This window comes from Lactuca serriola, chromosome 2 (genome assembly GCF_051521515.1).
Source record: "Lactuca serriola cultivar US96UC23 chromosome 2, Lser_US96UC23_V15, whole genome shotgun sequence".
Taxonomy (NCBI): domain Eukaryota; kingdom Viridiplantae; phylum Streptophyta; class Magnoliopsida; order Asterales; family Asteraceae; genus Lactuca; species Lactuca serriola.
In genome coordinates this window covers 121891254-121915273 of record NC_136409.1, presented here as the reverse complement: position 1 = coordinate 121915273, position 24020 = coordinate 121891254, and positions in this window count along the sequence as shown.

Here is a 24020-nt window from a genome sequence, read left to right as displayed (position 1 = left end):
ATGGTTTTGAGCTCAAAAACCATAAATTCATAATGATGAAGTAGTTGTATCGGTTCATATTGTAGATCTAGACATCCTTAAGCTCCAAGAACTCAAGAAAGACATATTTTGGTTGCCATGACTTTGTTCTAGCCAAATTAGCCTCCTTAATAGTTAATTTGTAGTGTTTTGGCTTCATTGCATCATAGACACACATAAAGTTAGCAACTTTACGTATTCAGATAGTCTTAGAAAACCAGATCTATTGTTTAGAGCAAAGGAGAAGCTCTGTGACTCGAAATTATAGGAATGCACGTATGGACTCGGCGAGTCTGGGAGATGACTCGGCGAGTCGGGCTAAATATCATACTTGAGTCGCGTAGTAACTCGGCGAGTCACATGGGTAGACTCGGCGAGTCACATGGGTAGACTCGGCGAGTTGTATGAAGATGGGCAGGAACTCGACGAGTTGGAAGAACAACTCAGCGAGTCTGTTAAAGATTGCCTTAGACTCGGCGAGTCTGTTCTTGGACTCGACGAGTCAACACGCGAAACCCCAAAACCTTCTAGTTAAGACTCGGATCAGTGAGTTGAGTGGAGACTCGGTGAGTTGAGCAGGTTGGGACTTGGAGATCGTTAGACCCGAAGAGTCTTGGGGTGACTCGGTGAGTTGAGTCGCGTTCTAAGAATTTTCAGAGTGCAAGGACTCGACAAGTCAACGAGCTGACTCGGCGAGTAGAGTCAGTCTGGAGGGTTGACTTTAACCAGAGTTGACTTAGTTTCACTGTTGAAGGGGCAGTTTGAGACTAAGTGTTATATTTGGTATTAGTAGATCGGGGAGTTTTTGGAGCAGCAGTTCGAGAGTTGTCTGATAACAGTCAAAAGGGTATCAGCAAGAACTTCAGCGGTGCAGGTGAGTTTCCTTCAAGTAGGAATAGGTCTAAGGCCACAATGTCGGCCCGTTTAATTAGTAGTAGTTTCCGGACTTCGGTCTGATGAAGTAGTTGTTAGTATGTTTGATGCCTTCGTGGCTCAGACAGGATTTATGTGTTATGTGTTCCGGGCTACGGCTCGATACAGTATGCAGTATATGTGTTCATGCTAGTTGATATGTTATGCTATGCTATGTTCAGTCAGATCCGGACTTCGGTCCGATGCAGGGGGCAAGGCCCCAGTTAGTCTAGACTTCGGTCCGATGCAGGGGACAAGGTCCCAATCAGTTGCGGACTTCGGTCCGATGCAGGGGCAAGGCCCCACTTAGTCCGGACATCGGTCCAATGCATGGGACAAGGTCCCAGTCAGTTCCGGACTTCGGTCCCGATACAGGGGGCAAGGCCCCAGTTAGTCTGAACCTCGGTCCGATGCAGTGGGAAAGGCCTAGTATGTGCTTTATATATATATATATATATATATATATATATATATATATATGTGTGTGTGTGTGTGTGTTATTGTATGGTATGTGGTAGTTTAGGGGAGCTCACTAAGCTTCGTGCTTATGGTTTTAGTTTTTGGTTTCAGCTACTCAGTTTTCAAAAGAGGAGCTCGGAGAGATTGCAGTGCACACACCATAGTCAATTAGTCTGGGATTGTTTACTCTGATAAAACGAATATGTTTTGAATTAATACTCTGAATTTATGTTATGACGGGTGATATCTTTTTATAAACATGATTTTAGTAATGTTTTAAAAGAAATTTTTTATTCGTGATTTTTGGGTCGTTACAAAATATTTTACTTAATTAATATAATGGTTATGATACTATACACGAAGTCATCCACCCCTGAACATTTCCGCCGTTCTGGTTTAGGGGTGTGACACAATCAGACCCGCAGCAATCTCGGCTCGAAAAGACCTGAGTCGCCCCTCTATAATCTCCATGATCCCTTCCTTGACGGTACCAAAGATCACCAAGGTAGGATCAAGGATGCCACAAGTGACCTCAAACGTGATACGATTGTGTAGCCTCTCATCAATAGGCTCTATACCAGAGCCTGAACCTGATCCTCATCTTGAACCTAGACCCGAACCTCCTTGTGTAATCATCACCATCCTCAACTGAAAAATACAACATAAATAATAATCGATAAGGAAGTTCGAAGGATTCCTCCTCATCGGACAACTTAGAGCTTCCAGGTCTACCATTTTTTCGGTTACAGGTCATGTATGTTTAGTAGTATGGGCCCAATACTACCTTCCACACCTACCTGTACCTTCCCTAAGGCCATACCCGATGCCTCTAATTCACCCTACCATAGATAACATGACCTACAGAACACAACACAAAACTCAGATCTTGGACTATTCCTGTATTTATCAATCCTTAGAAACCTAAATCAATCATAGCAGGTTGCCCTATGCATGCAAGTTATACACAAATATAATCACATAGACTGTGAAATAAAGCTTTTTCCCTAAACCACAACCAAACAAGGAACATGAATAAGGCATAATCCATCATTATAGGGCTATGTAATCCTAGACATATACAACTTTCAAAGCATACACTTAGAAAATAATCAATTCATCATCAATTTCAAAGAATATATATTTCTAGCATGGCTAATACATTTGGATCACTTACTTGAGCTCGGCTGATTACGCGCTTTAAACTCTCCCCATTTTACCTTAAGAAAACCGTTTTCAGAAAAATTTAACTTTTGTCTCTTTCAAAAAATGGTTTACCATTCCCTCAGTTTGAGTTCTGACACACTCGATAGTGTGCCGAATCCCTCAAACCAAGGGTCTGATACCGACTTGTAACAGCCCAAAAATTCAAATAAAAATTTTCATTTAATAATTATAAATTTAACCATATTTGTTTTTCCAAAATCCTATTACATAATTTCATTTTCCAAAAGATCAGAGTATCTAAAACAATAAGTGCAGAAATACTGGAGAGTGCATGTGGCGCTATCAAGCCAGGCCCTTGCCTTTAGAGCTAGAAGCACCTGAAACACCCAATAAAAATGTAAGAACACTCTTAGTGAGTTTTCCAAAATACACAAAACATATAACCACATAATTCCATGCATATATACACGTAAGTTTGCCACGGACTCCCTCCATGGTCTTCAACTGGAATGCGATGAGCTACCCCCATGGTCTGATATCCAAGGGCCATGGGCTCCCCCTCATGGTCTTGTCGAATTCCATGGGCTCCCCCCATGGTCTTCACATAAGTCAGTACTTACCAAATAACAAAACCAATGCATATTCAACTATAGAAATCTCATATCAAATAATGGGTCGGCATTGGTGCCTTCAACCCATTGGTATAGTGAGAAGACTCACCTCAGTTTGCTGAAAACAATAGTTGCTCGACTACCAGTCCAAAATCTCACACTGAACAAATATACAAATAACCATAATTTGGATCATAACTCAACCTAGTTAGAGAGTCCAAGTTCAAGTTAAGGTTAGGTGAGGCTTTAGTGTTATGTGCGTGATCCAACAAACCAAGAATATTCCATTCCGATGATTGAGTAGACCCGTTGTATATTGGCATTCCAGTTCAATGACTGATTCGGCCGAGTGTATTCCAGTTTGATGATCGAGTGGACCCGTTGAATATTGGCATTCCTGTCTGATCACTGATTGGGTCGGTGGTAATCCAACCCGATGGCTATGGACCCTTGGGTATTCCAGCCTGATGATTGATTAGACCCAACATGCAATGTTGTATATTTTATGTTGTGTAGTGGTACTTTGGGGAAACTCACTAAACTTCGTTTTTACGATTTAAATTTTATGTTTCAGGTACTTAAGATGATCGGGGCGAGGTGAATACTTAATCGTGCACATCGTTCAGTTTTTTATGAGACTTGATTTTGGGATACTCTAATTATTGACTATCACTTTTGAAACAACGTTTTTATAAACAATTATTGTCTTCGGGTTGTTTTGAAAAAATGAAGAATTTACTATGATTTTTGGGATGTTACAATATTGTTCAATATATGCTCAATAACTGTGATCACTGATTTACGACATGCATCTTAGCATTTCTGTCGGCAGCCGGGGATGTGACAAATAAGATCTCAAGTACTTGGGAGATTTTATAGAGGATTTATTTCTGCTACATGGTCTAGGAAATTAATACACGTATGTGGAAGTATTTGTGCATTTAAATATATAATATACATGTATTTAGTTTTTTATAAAAATACATAACATATACACACATATGTATATGTACTTGGGTATTTTTAATTATTTGTATTATATTCACACATCATATCCTCTCTAATAAATAAATGTTTTTTTTCCACTTGTCACACTCTCATTTAATTTTCCAAATGTCATTTTGTGGTTATTATTTTTTTTTCCAAATGTCATCATCTCTAATAAATGAATGTTTTTTTGCCACTTGTCACACTCTCATTCAATTTGCCAAATGTCATTTTGTGGTTATTATTTTTTTTTTCACATGTCATTTTATGAGAAATTCTTAAAATTAAAGCTTATTAGTTTTTTTTTTATTTAAATTTAAAGTATAAAAAACATTTCTATTATAATAATTCAATATTTTTCTTATTTTCCTATAAACTCAAAGCTCTCAAATATTTTGACCTTTATATTCAATTTTTTTAAAATTAATTCATGTAATACATGAGTCCCACAACTAGTTTTTGTGATATATAAATAGGTTTGGAAGTTTAATGTATAACCACGCAGATGCATATGTTCTTATAAGGTGTTATTATTTCCATCGTCTTAATTCATTAACTAACAAATCCGATTTCTAAAAATGATATTTCGTACATGTCTGTTGATTGTGTCTAAAGTGATAATTCCAAAAATGTACACAGAATGAAGTTATGATACCCTAATCCATGTTAAAACAACAGTTAAAGTTTCGCGTTTACATGGTTACTATCAGAACCGGCCCAAGGCATGTTCAACATGTCCCACTGAACAGGGCCTACTAAAAATCTAGGGCCCAATTTTATTTTTACTAGATTATAGTCCGCGTTAAATGCGGAAAACGCATAAAAAAACATATAATCGTTTATAGATATTGTATAATGATTATAAAAAAATATATGGTTATTGGTATTATTGAAATGTGTAGAAAATACATTGAAAACGATAAATATATATAATCTTTGAAATATCTCTTTGTAGACATCATTTTTTGCTTTATTAGTTGAACGACTTTCCTCGTCTTATATAGTTATGATATTTGTATATTTATAAGGATTTTAATTAGACGTTCCTTGCATAATAATGTTACCTAATTTAAACATATATTGACAACCAATATACCGTTTTTTTCTATTGCATTAAATATTGACAACTATTTCATTTATTCAAATAAAGTTATGTAATATATTTTATAAAATGTTAAATGTTATATAGATTTAATTTTAGTATATCATCAATTGATATTCTTTTCTAAATCATGATTGGTTTATTTTAAATTGATTATAAATATAAATGCTAGCTTTTATGTTTGTTCTTATTTATTTGGTGTTCGCAAGAACTTTGCATTAGTTTTGGCACAACTTTGAATAATTTTAGTATATCATCAATGTAATTTGATATATCTTTCAATTATATGAAATATCAAATAATGACATTTCATTACTATTGTGATAATTTAGTTTATATATTGTATCTTCACTAATCTTAACGGTCTTATTTTTTCTAATAACCGTAACGCTTTTACTAAATGTACTTTTTACAAAACTCCTAATATCTTATAATTTTTATCTTACTTTATAATTTTTCATAACTATGTTATTTTCAAGATTGACTGTTTTAATAGTGTTTTTTTTTTCAGTCTATTCAATTTTATATTTCATTGTACAACATCATCGTTTGTATGTATTCTGAAATTTCACTTTAAAAATGTTTAATGTTTACACCTTGATATTAACTTTTTTTAATAAACTCATGTAATAATTATGGAATATATATCTCATTTTAATTAACATTCACTTCCTTTATTATATCAAATTCCTCATTAAACGGATATACTTTTGGAAAATAATAATTATAATAGGGCAGCATTATCTAAGACGTAAATGTTTGATATACTTTTGGAGAAAAAAAATCAGGATCATTAAAAAAATTTATATAAAGAAAATAGAAATTTAATTTTTTTGAAATTATGGATGAAATTACTGGCAAAAATTTATTTTGGAGGGAGTTGTATTTTGTAAGGTATAATAATATTACAAAATTTGAAATATTTAGATTTGTTGTGTAAATTAATAATTTTTATTGTTACTATACAAACATAAAAAAGTAGGTTGATATGATATACAAAAACATAATAATTCCAATGATATTTTAAAATCATGCCAAAATTAACCGGATTCTTATGACATAAAAATTAAAAAAAAATCATAATCATCTCTAATATATAAAAGTAACATTTTCGTAATTAATGTCAGTTTCCAAGATAGTTAATTTTTGTTTTGTTAAAGGTACCTAATATCTTTTCATGTTTATTTGAAAAGTTTTAGAAAAGTAGTTAACTAATTTCATGTAATTTGTGACAAAGAACATCGAAATATATGAATACATACATTTGATATAGGAACAAAAAATAATCGAAAAAAATATAAAATGCGAAAGAAGGTACTGACCTTCTAGCGCACAAGAGCAAATGTTTATAGCAGAGAATGATGAGGGAAGTTATAAACAATATTAACGATGTTGTAGGAGAAGGTTTGAAGAAAAGAAACGATTGAAAATAAATGTGAGTCGCGGATTCAATGATGAATCGTATATGTATGTGATAATTTGAATATGATTTTTCGGTATTAATGATTTCCCAATAAAAAATGATTTTATTAATGGTTTACTAATATAAACGAATTTATATTAATGGTTGATATTAAGGTCTTGATTGAAATGATTTGTTAGTAATATGTTTTTAAAATTGACCATATTAAAATCTTTATAACTGAAAACTCAAGATGTAAAATATGGAAATCTTTTATTTGAATTAAATACATTCCATTTCAACGAATGTAAGTTATTGATTGATGATTGGAAAACATTTATTGGAATTAAATACATTCCATATGGGGAAGATGATGTTAGCAATTTGATCTAAAGGTGGAAAAAATAAGATTGAAATACAATCAGTGGTCCAGATTATTTAAGATGATGTCATAAGGTTTCTCTTTTAGTAATATTTAAGATTGGCCTATGTTATTTTTTGGCCCAAATCAAATTAGGTTAGTCCAATTAGGCGTGTATCATGCGAGACTATGAGCATCACACAACTGATGAGCAGAAACAGAAACGATGCAATCATCTAATGAGTGAGAATCAATTTTTTTGGGAAAAATAAATGTCGCCTTGGTTCCTTCAATCTCGATGTTGATTAGTGATTATGATTTAGGCATGGGATACAAAATAATGATGGTTGAATCCTCTAGACTCCTTGTAGCAATGGTCTCTTTAAATTGAATCGTCTAGACTGCTTTACAGTAACGATCTTGCCTTCTTTATAATCCTAGTAGCCGGTTCTTGTCTTCTTGATCAGAAATTGGCCTTCTGTTCATTCTTTTAAAAGTTCTCTATGTTATTTATTATATATTTACTTCAGTTGTCCAATCTCAGATTACGTAGTTCCCGCTTTGGTTGAAGCTTTGCATAAGGTAATCTTAATTTTCTTTATATATTGTTTATAAATTAATTCTTTCAAAGTGGTTTAGGGTTTACTGAATTGTCTCAATTATGTTTTTGCAGGAACATGATACGAAAATGTGTGCAAGAATGTTGGATGCTTTAAACGAGTGTATACAGGTTGAATGACTTACTTCTTTTTTTTCTTCTTCTTTTAATTTTAAATATTGAACATGTTTTGGCTTTTTGACCATGGTTTTAGGTACTTGGAACACTTCTAGATGAAAACTAGGTGAGAGGCAAAATTGTTCAATTATTTAATGTGGTTCTAGTGTTTGCAATAATGTACAGGTTTAGTAGCAGATTGCCAAAAAATATGGTGCATAAAATCTTTATATTGGCTTCAAAGTCCTTCGAAAAGCTTCTTACAAATGTAGATTTACAGATGAGTTACTTATTTTATCAGGGATATAGAGTTTTCTTTTGCATAAGTTTTTTTCTTTGTTTTAGGTGATCAGGGATGAAATATGATTCTAATTTCACTCATGAACATACCTAGAATGTTATTGTGCACAATCTAAGTAATATTTATGGTTATGAATTCAGTTCTAGTAATCAGTAGATTTCTTAGTTTTCATTTAAGGGTATCATATTTATGAGCTCCCAAAAAACTGATATTTAACAAATATTTAATGTCAGGTTGTTGCCCTTGTGTTAATTATTTTCTGTAAAGTTTGTTAACTATAACAAAGTTGTTTACTACTACAACATCAAAGCCGGAGTTTTTTTTGTTTGTTTTTGTTGAAGACTCTAGTTCTTGTTCTATGTTGGTTTAATGATGTGTTTGTTATATTTATCGGAGATAAATGCAATGTAACAATGTCTTTGGCTCTTTGCCATTTTTGAATGGGTAGATGAAAAAGTGAAGATTTGTTTGTTGCTTTAAAAAATTGGTTTTGTAATACATTTGGGTGGTTGAATGAAATTGTCTTATAAAAATAATAAAAATATTACATGAAACATTTTAACTTTATTTGAAAATTTTCAAAAATTTATAACTTTTAAGGCCTATTTTTACTAAATTGAACAGTGCCTTTAAAATCTCGGGGCCAGCCCTAGTTACTATTCGATAGTGTTTGTGAATTTGATTTTGCTTCGAGTTAAAAATATCAGAAGAATGAATTCAAATAATAGACCATAATATGAGTTCAAAAACATGTAAAAAATAGTTAACGAGTTGCGTGACTAACCCCAAGAATCAAATAAGTTCATGTCGTAACGTTCGATTTTTGAGTTTTTCGGCAAATGAGTTAGCTTCAAAATCAAGTTCTAAATCTCATTGTAATTGATGGAAAATTGTCTGGAGTTAGAAAATTCATTATCTAAGGCACTTAACAAAACGTTTTAAGTTTTGAACGTTTACACTTTTAGCCTGTTTGTTTTTCGTTGCGTAACTTTTGGATATGAAAGACATGTGAGTTCCATTTATTACAAAATTCTCATGATCGCCACTTTATAGGTGATGACATGAGTTCCAAGATTGTTATTTCTAAGACAAAATACGTTTTATTACAAAAAAAAGAGTTACAAATTTTAACGGTTACACGAATACATCTAAATCAGGAACCATTCACATGCACTAGATACTTTTTACAAGTATGATTAAGACAAATTTGCTATTAAAAAAAAAAGACATGGCTGAAATAGTTATGTTTTTTAACTCCTATGTCAGAAGTTCAAATAGTTATGTTTAACGGCAATATATTTAGTTTTTTTGTTAAGACCATGGTTCTAAAAAGTAGGTCATGGTGTGCCTTAATGCGTGTCATGATGCGAATCGTGACCTAGCCGTTATGAAAACGTTCAAGGCCGGTTTGTTAACTGTGACGCCCAAATAACGTGTCTATGTGCACCTTATCGCGTTATGCCGCGAGTTTTTTTTTCAAGGCGCATGTTTTTTATTTTTGTTTTTTGTTTTCTAATCGGCCCTAAAATAATTGAGTTTTTGTTAACTTTTTGATACGACATATTAATATGACACTCCTAAAAACTTGATATATTTGATAAAATTCAGTAATTATATATTTTATCTTTTTTAATTTATATAAAATAGTCACGCCTTGAAAAACGTCATGGCTTGCCAAGGCTTGTCATGGCTTAACTTTGACCTTGCCGCCAAACTCACACCTCACGTTATTTAAAACATTGGTTAAGACTAATTAAATGTTAATTTGTAATTTTCAACTTTCAAATTTAAGAAAAAAAGTGTTTAAATATGATTTGAACCTAGAATGTCTAGCTTAGGTTGTCCGGCGGGGTAGAAGAAAAGACGCGTGAGGATGAGCTGGAACCACCTGGAGATGCGTGAACACCGCCCCAGGGGTGGGTTGTTTGTGTGTGATGTAAGGCAGAAGACAAATGAAGACGCACGCTTTGATTGGTTAATTCTTTTTTACCGTTGTTTCGACCGTTTGCATGTTAAAAAAAATCTTTTTTTATTTTTTTTATTTTTTCAAATTCTCTCTATATATAGAATCATTTTGGACATAACTCTCCACTAAAACACACCCATTTTATTTCAAAACAAATACACACATTCAACCAAAAAATGGATATTTCACACGACGATTTTGATGACTAGTTGGTATTGCGCATACTATTGTCTGCAGCACAAGACATGGTTCGCGAGAGAGGCGAAAGTTCACACGGCGAGAAGAAACATAGAACAAATGAACTTTTGGTACATGATTATTTTGCCCCTGATAGTCTCTATGACCTATTGAAATTCGAAGATCGTTTCGTATTAGTAGAACTTTATTTTTACATATAGCTAGAGATTTGGAACGTAATTATGAGTTTTTCTAATTACGATGGGATGCTAGAGGTAAACGTGGTTATACCACAATACAAAAATGTACGACCTCTTTTAGACAATTGAGATATGGTATAACCGCAGACGCATCAGATGAGTATCTGAAAATGTCGGAGAGGACGGGTCGAGTGTACATATCTTTTCTTTGAGTATGTTATAGAGCTTTATCGTGACATATACTTACGACATCCGACTAAAAGTGATGTCGAACAGTTGTATGCCGCGCATCAAGCTAAACATGGTTTTCCAGAGATGCTTGGTAGTATTGATTATACACAATGGGAGTGGGCAAATTGTCCCAATGTGTGGCGTGGTCAATTCACGTGAGGAGATCATGGGGTCCCGACTGTTATACTGGAGGCGGTTATTTCACATGACCTATGGTTTTGAGATGCATTTTTTGGTATGATGGGGTTTAACAATGACCTAAATGTGCTTCAAGCATCTCTGTTATTCAACAATATTTTACAGGGTAAAACACCAGACATGTCATACGTTATAAATGGAAATGAATATAAGTATGGACATTCCCTAGGTGATGGGATATAGCCGAAGAATGCTACAATTGTGAAGTTATATTTATTTCCAGCCAATGAAAAACGAAAATTGTTCAAGTTAGCATAGGAATCTACACGGAAGGACGTCGAAATAGCGCTTGGAGTCTTAAAACAAAGGTGGCACATAATCAAGCATCCGACACAAACATAGGATAGGGCAAAACTAACGACGATGTTGATTGTTTGTGTTATTTTACATAACATGATAATAGAAGAAAAGGGCAGAGCTATATGTTCATATACCGGGAACTATATACTTAATCCACCTGCAGTAATACAAGTTGGTAGCCCGGTATACTTCTCTAAGGTTTTGGAAATACAAAATCATGAAGCACATCACAATCTATATCACGATTTAACCGAGCACATATGGGGGAGACAACTCCAAGGAGGAAATGACGATGAAGACGAAGAGGAGGATGGGGATGATGACGAAGCGAATGCGAATGGTGACGATGAGGCGGATGAGAGTGATGGGGACGATGACGACGGCGAGTAGTATATGTCTATGGTTTTTATGTTTTAAGTTTTTTTTTGTTTTTTAATTAAGTTGTGTAATGTTTGATTTGTTATGTTTTATGTTTATTTTAGTAATTTAGGTTTTAAATTTATATGTTTTTAATTAATGAAATGTGGTTTTATTTTTTTGTGTTTTAAAAAAAAATTATTTATGTTATAAATTATATTTTTTATTTAGTATAATGTTACAAAAAATAAAAAAAATTAATTATGTTATAATTTTTTTTATTTAATATAATGTTACAAAAAATAAAAAATTTATGTATGTTACAAATTATGTTTTTTATTTAATATAATGTTACAAAAAATAAAAAAATGAATATTGTTAGTAGTGACTATTTCCTATGTATAGTGTGTTGGTAGTCGGTTAGTGGTGAAGCTGATATAGAATAGAAGTAATACAACTTTTTCGGTGGATTGGTGGTTACCACTCCCCCACAATCTTAGTATAACATATCATCTTATAAATTTCAACAAGAACCTATGATTATATTTAATTAGAAAAATCAGAATTTAGAAATTTGAGTTTTTAAATGTTCTATGTGATTTTTGTTCTAAAAATTTGCATTTTCATTGTTACTCGCAAATGCTTCGCAAATCTAGATGTATTCCCTACCTGTTATAATTTATGATGTTTTCTAATAACGTATATTTTGCTTGAGAAAAAAAATAACATTACGAATTTGCATCAACTTAAAACTAAAAAAAAATAGACAGGTAATATAAATATAACTTCAAGGTGTGGTCAATTTAATAAATACCTTATATTAATATATTTAACGAGTTGAATAATATCATATTCATCATCATATCTATAATCAATAATTATATATAAATCCAATCACAGTCAAATACAGATCACGAGGGAGTTCTAAATTAGTATGTCTATATAATAATTTGTTAATTTAGCCAAAAATCCTAATTATTTTGTAAAAAATAACCAAAAAGTTAGCAAATTACTCAAAGTATCCATTGAAATTGCCAAGACTTAAGGACCATTTATGATTTATTTAATTCATCTGCAAATATACAACCCGTTAATGCACGTATATACATCAACGACTTGTACGTCGGCAGTTGGAAACCAATTTGTGATTTTGTGTCGACCCATCTCAGATTTTCATATCTAGAGTATAAATACCTCTTTTCTTTGTTTTTTCTTTTTTTTTAAACCCTCATTTTTGTAGTTACAAAGTTGGGAAAACTCCCTCATTCTCTACGATTTTATGTTTATAAATTACTTTTAAATCGAATTTGTTTTCGGATTAACTTACTAGCTTTTGTGTAAATGGATTGATCTAAACATACGAGATTACGGGGGTGTTTGGATAGGAAAAAAATAGGTGCTTATTGCTTATTCCCACAATAAGCTAATTTGAGTGTTTGGATAAAATCCAGGTTATTAAGCTAAATAAGCTAATTTTAATAAGCATTTCCACCACAAATAAGCTATAAGTAATAAACTAAAAAGCTAATCCAAACACCTCCTAAGTTCTTGCAAACGTATTTTCAAATTAATTAATGTTTGGTTATTAAATTCTGACGATATCAATTTCAAAAATGTTATGAACCTAAATATTATGATGACTCTACATTAAACCTTGTTTGTAAAATGTGTCAACAAATTTGTTATCTTTTCTTACAACCCCGAAGGAACTCATGGAAGACGGATGGACGGAAGTGAGGCGGCGTAAAACGGTAACGGCGTCCGATGGGAACACGACAGTGGAAACCACTTTCTTCATTACTAACATACCAAACGACGCAACTAAATCAGAATTTGAAAAAATCTTTTCTCAAATGGGAAGATTATCATATATCTATTTCGGGAGGAACATAGGGAAGAACGGGAAAAAACTACGGCTTTATACGATTCATCGGCGTATCCGACGTCAAAGCTTTGGAATTGAAACTGAACAGTGCTATATGCAGGAACAATAAACTTGAGATTAACGTTGCAAGGCATGGCCGGAAAACACTTCCATTACCTCCTGGGAAAATAAACCAGAACCCAAGAACTGTCGAGCCCCTGGGACAAAATACTAGTATCCATAGAGGCGGATTTACCGACCACAAAACATATGCTCAGGTTACTGGTCACTCCAAATCAAGGCAACCCAACAAGAACATTCACCAAACATCTGCTCTGATCCGCTTGCACACCGACGACGGCATGGACCGATGGCTCACTCAATCCACCCTCATTGGAGAAGCTAAATCCCTGGAACACCTTGGTCATATGCCAACTCTTATCTCCATCCACAGTGAACACCGCCCTTCAGTCAAATACCTCGGTGGGATGCTTGCTCTAATTAGCTTTGATTCTACAGTTGCTTCAAGAGAATTCTTAGAAAATGAGACGAATTGGAAAGATACATTCAAATGGATGAAGATGGGATCCACTACAGTCACAAAATCCGAACGCATAACATGGATCAGGATAGTTGGACTCCCCATCCGGCTATGGAATAACTCCAACTTCTCTGCTATTGGGGGAAAGTTCGGAAAAATAGTGGTGCCAATAGACCATATCACAAGTCGCGTTGACCTCTCTGTGGTGAAGTTAGCCATTCTCACAGACAAATTAACAAAAATCAATGATGAGATTCAGGTGGAAGTTGATGGCCGATCTTTTCACGTTGGAATCGTTGAATACGAAGACGAACCATGGTTCCCGTTCAAGTTTGACAATGAAGAACATCCATATGAAAACGAGTCTATGGTAAGTGTGTCACACCCCAAAACCAAGAACGGCGGAAACGTTCTGGGGCGGAGGACGTCATGTACAATATCACAACACAGTAAATGTAAATAAGCAAACAACATCATCCATTGCATTAAATATATAATTTTAATACAAGTGTTCTGTACAGTTATAGACACCAAAAATAATGTAACACAAAATAATATGAGATGAGTCTTGAATGCACTCCATCTTCTCAAAAGCTGGCCTCGGTACCTGTCTACTGATGACCTGAGAATACAAGTTATTTTGAAAGAGTTTATCAGCATTAAGCTGGTGAGTTCATAAGTATTTTAGTGTCAATGTTTGTTGTCAAAACGTTTGAACCTGTCTCAATGTATAAGTTTGTAAAAGTGTAAGTAAATGTTTGAAAGTGTTTGTAAAAGTTCAAATCTCTCAGAAAATCCTATATTTTCTATAAAAGTAACCTTCTACCAAGGCTAAACTGTGTTGTAAACTCGTCTGTTGTAAAAGTGTGTAATTACCCAAGTATAACTATCATTTGTTAAAAATATAGTTTGTACATTAATGCTTAAGTGAGGTTATCACTAAAATATGTAATGGGTAAATCATTGTAGTACTGTAGCTTTGTATAATAAGACTACTGCTGTACTAAATACTACTACCTTAAACCGGATTTATATTAAGGTATATTGTGATAAATTGCACCATGCTATTGACTGGTAACAACGACATAATGAATGGTCGTAATAAAAAAAATGATGTTTGGCACCCGCAGACCTGCAGGTCCGGCTGTAGCTAGCAGCAAGGTGTAGGATGGTCAATCCAGTATAGATCTATACGCAAACTCACGCTCTCCCTCCAAGAGAATTCTGGCTACAACTCGGGCCATGACATTTAAGGCATGCTCCGATACAGTGGATCACAATTGTTAACGTATTCATGTATATGTAATGTTTCTCATTCTTGTATAGTTGTATATGTTCATGTTTCTAGTATAACTGTATATGTACATGTTTCTAGTATAGCTGTATATGCACTTGTTTCTAGTATATTTGTATATGTACATGTTTCTAGTATAGCTGTATATGCACTTGTTTCTAGTATATCTGTATATGTACTTGTTTCTAGTATAGCTGTATATGTACTTGTTTCTAGTATAGCTGTATATGTACTTGTTTCTAGTATAGCTGTATATGTACTTGTGTTACCCCGATGGTAACTAGCTATTGATGTACTGATAAGTATGAATATGGAAGTACTTTTATGTCTATACATGTATATATGATATATATAAGTAATATGGAAACGACCTTCGGATGGTCACCCGAAATCCCACCAGACCACATCCAAATCGAGGAAAAGGAAATAGGGCGGATGGCCTTCCTAAGCCCTTTAAACATTATTTATATATCTATACATATATGGGCATGCAATTGAATATGTAAAAGCATAAATAAGTTTTCATAAGACATTTGAAGCATAAATAATTTCAAGAGAAGATCGACTTGATGTCGATCTATAAAACAATTTGAAGGCATAAGTTGATAAAACAGTTTAAGTATAAGAAACATTTGTTTGAATCACAGTTTGAGAATAAGTTTGGATAGTAAAAGAGTTTGTAAAACATTTCAAAGTAAAGCAGTTTGAACAGTGTAAAAATCGTTGTTTTCCTAGTTATTAATCACATGTGATTAAATGCAATCACATGTGATTGAAGCAATAACTGAAGTATTTGACTTGTATTCCCCCCCCATAAAGTATTTAAAACATTTAAAATCATTTCAAAGGTTGATTCAAGGGGGTATGAACTCACTTGTGGTGAGCTGTTTGAATTGCAGTGTCGGATACCGTGCTAGGTGGCAAACGGAGACTTGTTTACACGCACGAGCCTAATTATCATATAATAAGCATATATATAACTAATTAGACAAATGATAACTTAATAAGTAAGTTAAGACACTTAGGAAACATGTAAACACTTTTTATAAGTGTTTAAGGTCCAAATGGTTGCATCTAAGTTGCTACGGGACAAGGCAAAAGGGTTTGAAACATCAAATGGCCTTGCATAAGAGTTCACCACCCAACAAACCCCACCCTTTGGAGTTTATGGCCGTAAACTCATGGGTTTATGTCCGTGAACTCTTCACATGGTGGTTTTGGGTGTTTTATGGTGCTATCTTGATCCTATAACACTCCTAGCTTTGTTGGAATAACACATGAAGTAGTTTAAGGCCTTGGAAAGCTCTATAGGGGAGTTTACGGCCAAAGGACCTCATCCCCTAGAGTTTACGGCGCTAAACTCCTATGGGGTGATGGCTTTTAATTGTTTTGAGGCCCTTGCATGTGTAGGATAGCTTCCAAACTTTTATCTAAGGCTAATGGGGACAAGAGGCACACATTTGTGCCATTACTTGGAGTTTACGGCCCAAGATATGTTCCTTGGCCGTAAACTCCTTTTAAGGAGTGATTATGATGTGTTTTACTCTCCTTTCAAGTCCCATGTGTTCAAGGTAAATTGTCTTAAGGCCTATGGTGTGTTTGGAATGCTTTTTACCCTAGAAAAAGGGGTTTACGGCCCAAGAGGGGTTCTTGGCCGTAAACTCCTATAAACTTGTGATTTTGATGGGTTTTGATGTCCTAAATAAGCACAAGCATTTGAGGATAAAGTTCTTAGGCTTAAGGGGGAAGTTTAGGGCACTAAATGCCCTTGAAAAGGGGTTTACGGCCCAAGGAAGTTCCTTGGCCGTAAACTCCAATGACTTGTGTTTCTTGGTTGCTTTTTAGTCCCAAATGATTATACACTAACCCCTAAACAAGTTGTCTAGCAAGGAATCGGGTCTAGGAAGCCTTAAAGTTCCATTTTGGAGTTTACTCCCCAAGAACGTTCTTGGGCGGTAAACTCCCGGATCTTGTAATCTAAGCATGTTATTGATGTTAATAAGCCTCTAACAAGTATTGAAACACATTTAGTAAAGTAGACTCACAATATGGGATGAAAACCCGAAGATCCGTCAGAGAGAATATGGCTTTTCTCTATTTGGAAGTGTAAATAATGAATTTATTTAATTCAGAAAACTATTTATAGTCCTGGAATATTTTGGCAGAAAATATTTTTATTCCTGATTTTGGACTGTAACATTTTGAAACTTGAAATGCCCGAATTTCAGAAAACCAGGAGCATCCACTCTCCTGATATCTCCTTAAACATAAACCCTAATGTACATAGACTTGTTCGGAAAAGTATGAAAATCACTGAAACTGAACTGGCTTCTATTGGATAGATAATGTTCGTACAATGGAAATTTCGGGTTGTCACATCATCCCCCCGTTAGAGGGAATTTCGTCCCGAAATTAGAATTTAAGCAAATATAAAGTTACAAACAATTAAGCGAAAAGATGAGGGTATTTCAACTTCATCTGATCCTCGCGTTCCCAAGTGAATTCCGGTCGTCGCTTGGCGTACAGCGAACCTTCACGATAGGGATACAGCTTTGTTTCGTCTGCTTGACCTCACGGTCCATGATCTCTACAGGTTCTTCCACGAAGTTGAGGCTCTCGGTGATCTCGATCTCGTCGAGTGGGATTACGAGAGTCTCGTCGGACAGACACTTTTTCAAGTTAGATACGTGGAATGTAGAATGTACGTTACGCAGTGTGTCGGGTAGGTCGAGTTTGTAAGCTACGGGGCTGACTCTGGCAAGAATCTTGAAAGGCCCTATGTACCTCGGATTAAGCTTCCCACGCTTGCCGAAGCGTATCAAGCCTTTCTAGGGTGAGACTTTGAGAAGGACTCGGTCTCCCACCTGAAATTCCAAAGGTTTTCTTCGTTTATCGGCGTAGCTCTTCTGTCGGTCTCTAGAGGCTTTCAATCGTTCACGGATCTGAACGATTTTCTCAGTCGTTTCCCGAATGATTTCCGGACCGGTGAGAGTACTGTCGGAAGCTTGCCCTCTTGCTAATTGGGTATCACCCACCTCAGCCCAGCACAGAGGGGATCTGCACTTGCGGCCGTAGAGAGCTTCTAATGGAGCAGTCTTGATGCTCGTGTGATAACTGTTATTATAGGAAAATTCGACAAGGGGTAAATGAGTATCCCATGCTTTCCCAAAATCAATCACACAGGCTCGCAACATATCTTCCAGTGTTTGGATGGTCCTCTCACTCTGTCCGTCGGTCTGTGGATGGTAGGCCGTGCTCATGTCCAGCCTTGTTCCTAGGGAATGTTGTAGTGATTGCCAAAATCTTGAGGTGAACATACTATCTCTATCGGAGATAATGGAAATAGGTACACCATGTAGCCGTACGATTTCCCTAATGTATGTTCTCGTAAGTTTCTCCATCTTATCGATTTCTTTGATAGGCAGGAAGTGTGCAGACTTGGTCAATCTATCAACGATGACCCATATGGTGTCAAGTCCACCCGTCGTCTTGGGCAACTTGGTTATGAAATCCATAGTGATCCGCTCCCACTTCCATTCTGGAATCTCTGGTTGTTGCAGTAAACCAGAGGGCTTCTGGTACTCGACCTTAACCTTTGTGCAAGTAAGGCATTTACTTACGAAGGTAGCAATCTCTGCTTTCATATTAGGCCACCAGTATAGCTTTTTAAGATCCAGATACATCTTATCTGAACCTGGGTGGACGGAATACCGAGTGTTGTGCGCCTCGGTCATGACCAAGTCTCGGAAACCACCGTGTTTCGGAGTCCAGATCCGGTTCATGAAATATAAAGCTCCGTCACCCTTGGCTTCGAAGTTCTTGTCCATTCCCCTAAGGGATTCACTCGACACATTTTCAGGTTTCATGGCCTCAAGTTGAGCCGCCTGAATTTGTTTAGTCAGGTGTGAATGGATGGTTATCGATAATGACTTGACTTTGCGACCAGAATATTCCTTCCGACTTAGGGCGTCTGCTACTACGTTGGCTTTACCCGGATCATAACGAATATCGCATTCGTAGTCACTGAGTAGCTCGACCCACCGTCGTTGTCTCATGTTGAGTTCCTTCTGATCGAAAATATGTTGTAAACTCTTGTGGTCGGTAAAGATAGTGCTCTTCGTTCCATACAAGTAATGTCTCCAGATCTTCAGAGCAAACACTACTGCTCCTAGTTCAAGATCGTGGGTCGTGTAGTTAACCTCGTGTGTCTTCAATTGTCTCGAGGCGTAGGCGATGACCTTACCTCGCTGCATCAGAACACATCCGAGTCCTTGATTGGATGCATCACAATAGACTACGAAGTCTTCTATTCCTTCTGGAAGGTGGTGCACAAGGCTCGTTTGAGCGTTTGGAACGCTCTTTCTTGCTTCTCTTCCCAGTCAAAGGCCACGCCTTTCTGGGTCAGGGTTGTAAGAGGTTTCGCTATTCGGGAGAAGTTCTGAATGAACCTGCGGTAGTAGCCAGCGAGACCTAGAAATTGACGAATTTCTGTAGGCGTCTTTGGTGCTGACCAGCTCTCAATGGCTTTTATTTTGGATGGGTCCACGTGGATTCCCTCTTCGCTTACCACGTGTCCTAAGAATTCGACTCTTCGGATCCAAAATTCACATTTCGAGAACTTCGCATAAAGTTTCTCTTTTCGTAATGTCTCTAGAACTTGTCATAGGTGATCGCCATGCTCTTTCTTACTTCGGGAGTAGATCAGGATGTCGTCGATGAAAATGATGACGAACTGATCCAAGTAAGGTCGGCATACTCTATTCATCAGATCCATGAAAACTGCGGGCGCATTGGTCAATCCGAATGGCATCACCACGAACTCGTAGTGTCCGTAACGAGTTCGGAAGGCTGTCTTCGGCACATCCTCCTCTAGCACTCGTAACTGGTGATATCCGGATCTCAGATCAATCTTGGAAAAATAGTTTGCCCCTTGCAGTTGGTCGAATAGATCATCTATGCGCGGCAGAGGGTAACGATTTTTGATCGTCAATTTGTTGAGTTCTCTGTAGTCAATACACATACGGAATGATCCGTCTTTCTTCTTAACGAACAAGACCGGTGCTCCCCAAGGTGAGAAACTTGGCCTTATAAAGCCCTTGCTGAGCAGTTCGTTAAGTTGACCAGAGAGTTCTTGCATCTCGGCTGGTGCTAAACGGTAGGGCGACTTGGCTACTGGGGTAGCTCCTGGGACTAAGTCGATTCTGAACTCGACTTGTCGTTGCGGAGGTAATCCGGGTAGCTCCTCTGGGAAAATGTCGGGGAAGTCGCTCACTACTGGGAGGTTCTTTAGTTCTTTCGTTTCTAGGTTCGTGTCGACAACGTGAGCAAGGAATGCGTGGTATTCTTTGCGCAGATATTTCTGTGCTTGAATACTAGATATTATGCGAAGACTCGCACCAGGTTTGTCGCCGTAGACTATAAGAGTTTCGTTAGACGGGAGGTTTAGTCGGACTGCTTTCTCGTAGCACATGATGTCGGCGCGATGAAGACTTAACCAATCCATGCCGATAATAACGTCGAAACTTTTTATTGAGACCGGCATAAGGTCGATTGGGAATGAATGGTTATCTAAGGTTAGAAGACAACCTAAGTATATGCTGTTAGTACTTTCAGTTTTCCCATTGGCCATTTCTACTGTGAATTGTTCATTAAGTGCGTGTGGTTGTTGCTTAAGCATGCGAGCAAATTTATGGTTTACGAAGCTTCACTCCGCTCCACTATCGAACAGAATGCATGCATAGGAGTTATCAAGGAGGAACGTACCAGTTACCACTGTCGGGTCAGCAACTGCTTCCCCGTGGCCTATTGCTAGTACCCTCCCTGCTCCTCCAGTATTCCTCGCCTTGGGGCAGTCCCTTTTAAAGTGGCATGTTTCGCCACATCCATAACAAGTTGGGCTCGCGCCAGAGCCAGGAACTTGGGAGATCGGTTGCGCCGGGAACTTACAAAATCGGACGGTGTGTCCTTTTCTGTTGCAGTTAGAACACTGCATTTCACGGCAGGCGCCGTGGTGGTGGAAGTTGCATTTGTTGCACTTCGGCAAACTTCCAGCATACTGCTTCCCCGGAGCAGTAACAGTAGTAGGGGTTAGCGCAGCATGTACTGCCACGATGTGCTGTTTCTTTGAAGCTCGCTGCTTCTTCTTCTCATCCCAAAGCTTCCGCTTGGTGCCAGCGGGTTTAGAGGGTTCTGGGATGGCTAGGGTGGTTGTGGTTGCAGGGGTCTTGACTCCATGGTCAATGAGTCTTTGTGCCAAACGCTTGGCACTGTCGAAGGTAGCGGGGTTGGATGCTAAGACATTCCCCTGGTACGGAGGCACCAGCCCCCATACGTACCGTTCGATCTTTTTCCCTTCAGTGGGAACCATATTGGGGCATAGGGCCACCAGTTCGCTAAATCGGGCAGTATAAGCGATCACATCGGTGCCCTTCATGGTCAGGTTCCAGAGTTCATGTTCTAACTTCTGGACTTCGCCCCTCAGGCAGTATTCCTCAGTCATGAGGTCCTTCATCGTTTCCCAGCCCATGTCGTTAGCCACGACGAGAGTTAGGGCTTTGACGTGGCCGTTCCACCACGTTAGGGCTTTACCCTCAAAGGTGCATGCGGCATATTTCACTTTGCACGCAGCAGGGCATGAACAGATTTCGAAGACTGATTCAGTCTTCTCGAACCATTGCAAGAGAGCAATGACTCCACTGGTGCCATACAAAGGCTTCGGCTTGCAGTTTGTGAAATCCTTGTAAGAGCACTCCCTTGAGCGCACAGGGATTTCGATCGGAGTAGATTCCACAGGGGTTCCACCTCTGCTGGCATCTGATGAGTGATACTGAGCCATGGCAGTTGCCACTGCTGCAGCTACGACAGCATTCAGGGCTGCAGTATCGATGACCGGAGCCGGTGGAGGTGCAGGATTATTCCTATTCCTGGGAGATTTGCGAGGAGGCATCTTTCAGCTATAAGTTTATAAAGATAAGAAAGATGGTAAGAATCAATTTGCAAGTAACTTGAGAGTGATACATGGACTAACTAACCATAGCCCAACAGTTGAATGAGTGTTTGAAATCACAATAAGAAATATTAGTAGGAATACACAAGTATACAACTTTTTCCCACAGATTAGATAGATTTCAATGGTACGGGTATTACTGATGTAATAAGTTCAAGGAAAATCGACCTAACAGTAGGTCTTACATCATACCCTAAGGACAAGACTGACAGTCCTAGATTCCTAGTTAGAGTATCGAAAGTTAGGAATATTTTACAGACAAGTGCTACTTAGAGCACATAAGTTTCAAGGCTATCCCTAAATCAAAAGACAGAGATGTACTAGACATCATCTAATGGCGATGGGAATTCCTCGGGTGAGCCCTGAGGTTGGACACTTGGCGAAACACCTCTTGAAGGTGTCGGTCCTGAGCTCTCTGACGAGCTCGAAGTTCTAAGACTTCAGCACGGGAGGCAGCCAGCTGTTGCTGCAGAGTTTCGTTGGTTCTCCAGGTCCGTTCCATGTCTTCTTCAAGACGGCGGATGCGGACTGTATTGACGCCTGAATTGGTATCAATCTCCATGACCCGGTCGATGGCTGCTCGACCTTGCTCGACATTACAAGCTATTCTGCGGATGATTACCGGCAGAGCTCTGTCAGCAGAGCCACCATCGCTGATGTTGTAAAAGGTTCGGTCCCCAAAGTATGGTAAGGGGTTACCCTGTTCATCACTCCAGCGGTTCAGGTTGTTTGCCCACATGGGTGTAGGACCTGGAAACGCTGGTCGAGGGTTGTTGTTCGGGGCTTGACCTACAAGCGGTAGGTTGTTGACTTCAGGCTCGGAGTCAGATCCATCAGAAAAGCCTTTTGCGAGGTGATCATCCAAAGGGATTGGATGCTCATCTTCGGGCTCTTCATCGATCCACCCAGCATTGCCTTCATTGGGAAAGTACGGGTCGCCATGATGGAATCCAGCCATTTAGATCTACGCGAGAAGAGAGGTATAAGAATATAGTATACGGGTAACTAGTAGCACAAAATACTCCTATAGTATTTTAAGTTTTAAGTTCTACTGATCTTCTTGTGGTAGTGTTGGTAAGTTTTTAGACTTGTTAACATATCACAACCATTCTAGGGCATATCCTAATCACTCCTAGGACCAGCATAGTTGATCAGGCTATGCTATTCCCAGGACTGACCATACATCCCCGAGCTCACTTGTGATATTTAACAATCGTAATACTTTTGTTCTTGTCGTTGTGACACTGATTTTAGTATGAATGCAAACTAGTATACTTAATTAAATATTTTATTATTTAAAGTATAGACTCTTGGTCAGAGTGTTTTAGTCCCTTTTGGGTTTATAGATTAGTATATCTTTTATGGGTTGATATACTTGATTCACTATAAACAATGCTCTGATACCAATCTGTCACACCCCAAAACCAAGAACGGCGGAAACGTTCTGGGGCGAAGGACGTCATGTACAATATCACAACACAGTAAATGTAAATAAGCAAACAACATCATCCATTGCATTAAATATATAATTTTAATACAAGTGTTCTGTACAGTTATAGACACCAAAAATAATGTAACACAAAATAATATGAGATGAGTCTTGAATGCACTCCATCTTCTCAAAAGCTGGCCTCGGTACCTGTCTACTGATGACCTGAGAATACAAGTTATTTTGAAAGAGTTTATCAGCATTAAGCTGGTGAGTTCATAAGTATTTTAGTGTCAATGTTTGTTGTCAAAACGTTTGAACCTGTCTCAATGTATAAGTTTGTAAAAGTGTAAGTAAATGTTTGAAAGTGTTTGTAAAAGTTCGAATCTCTCAGAAAATCCTATATTTTCTATAAAAGTAACCTT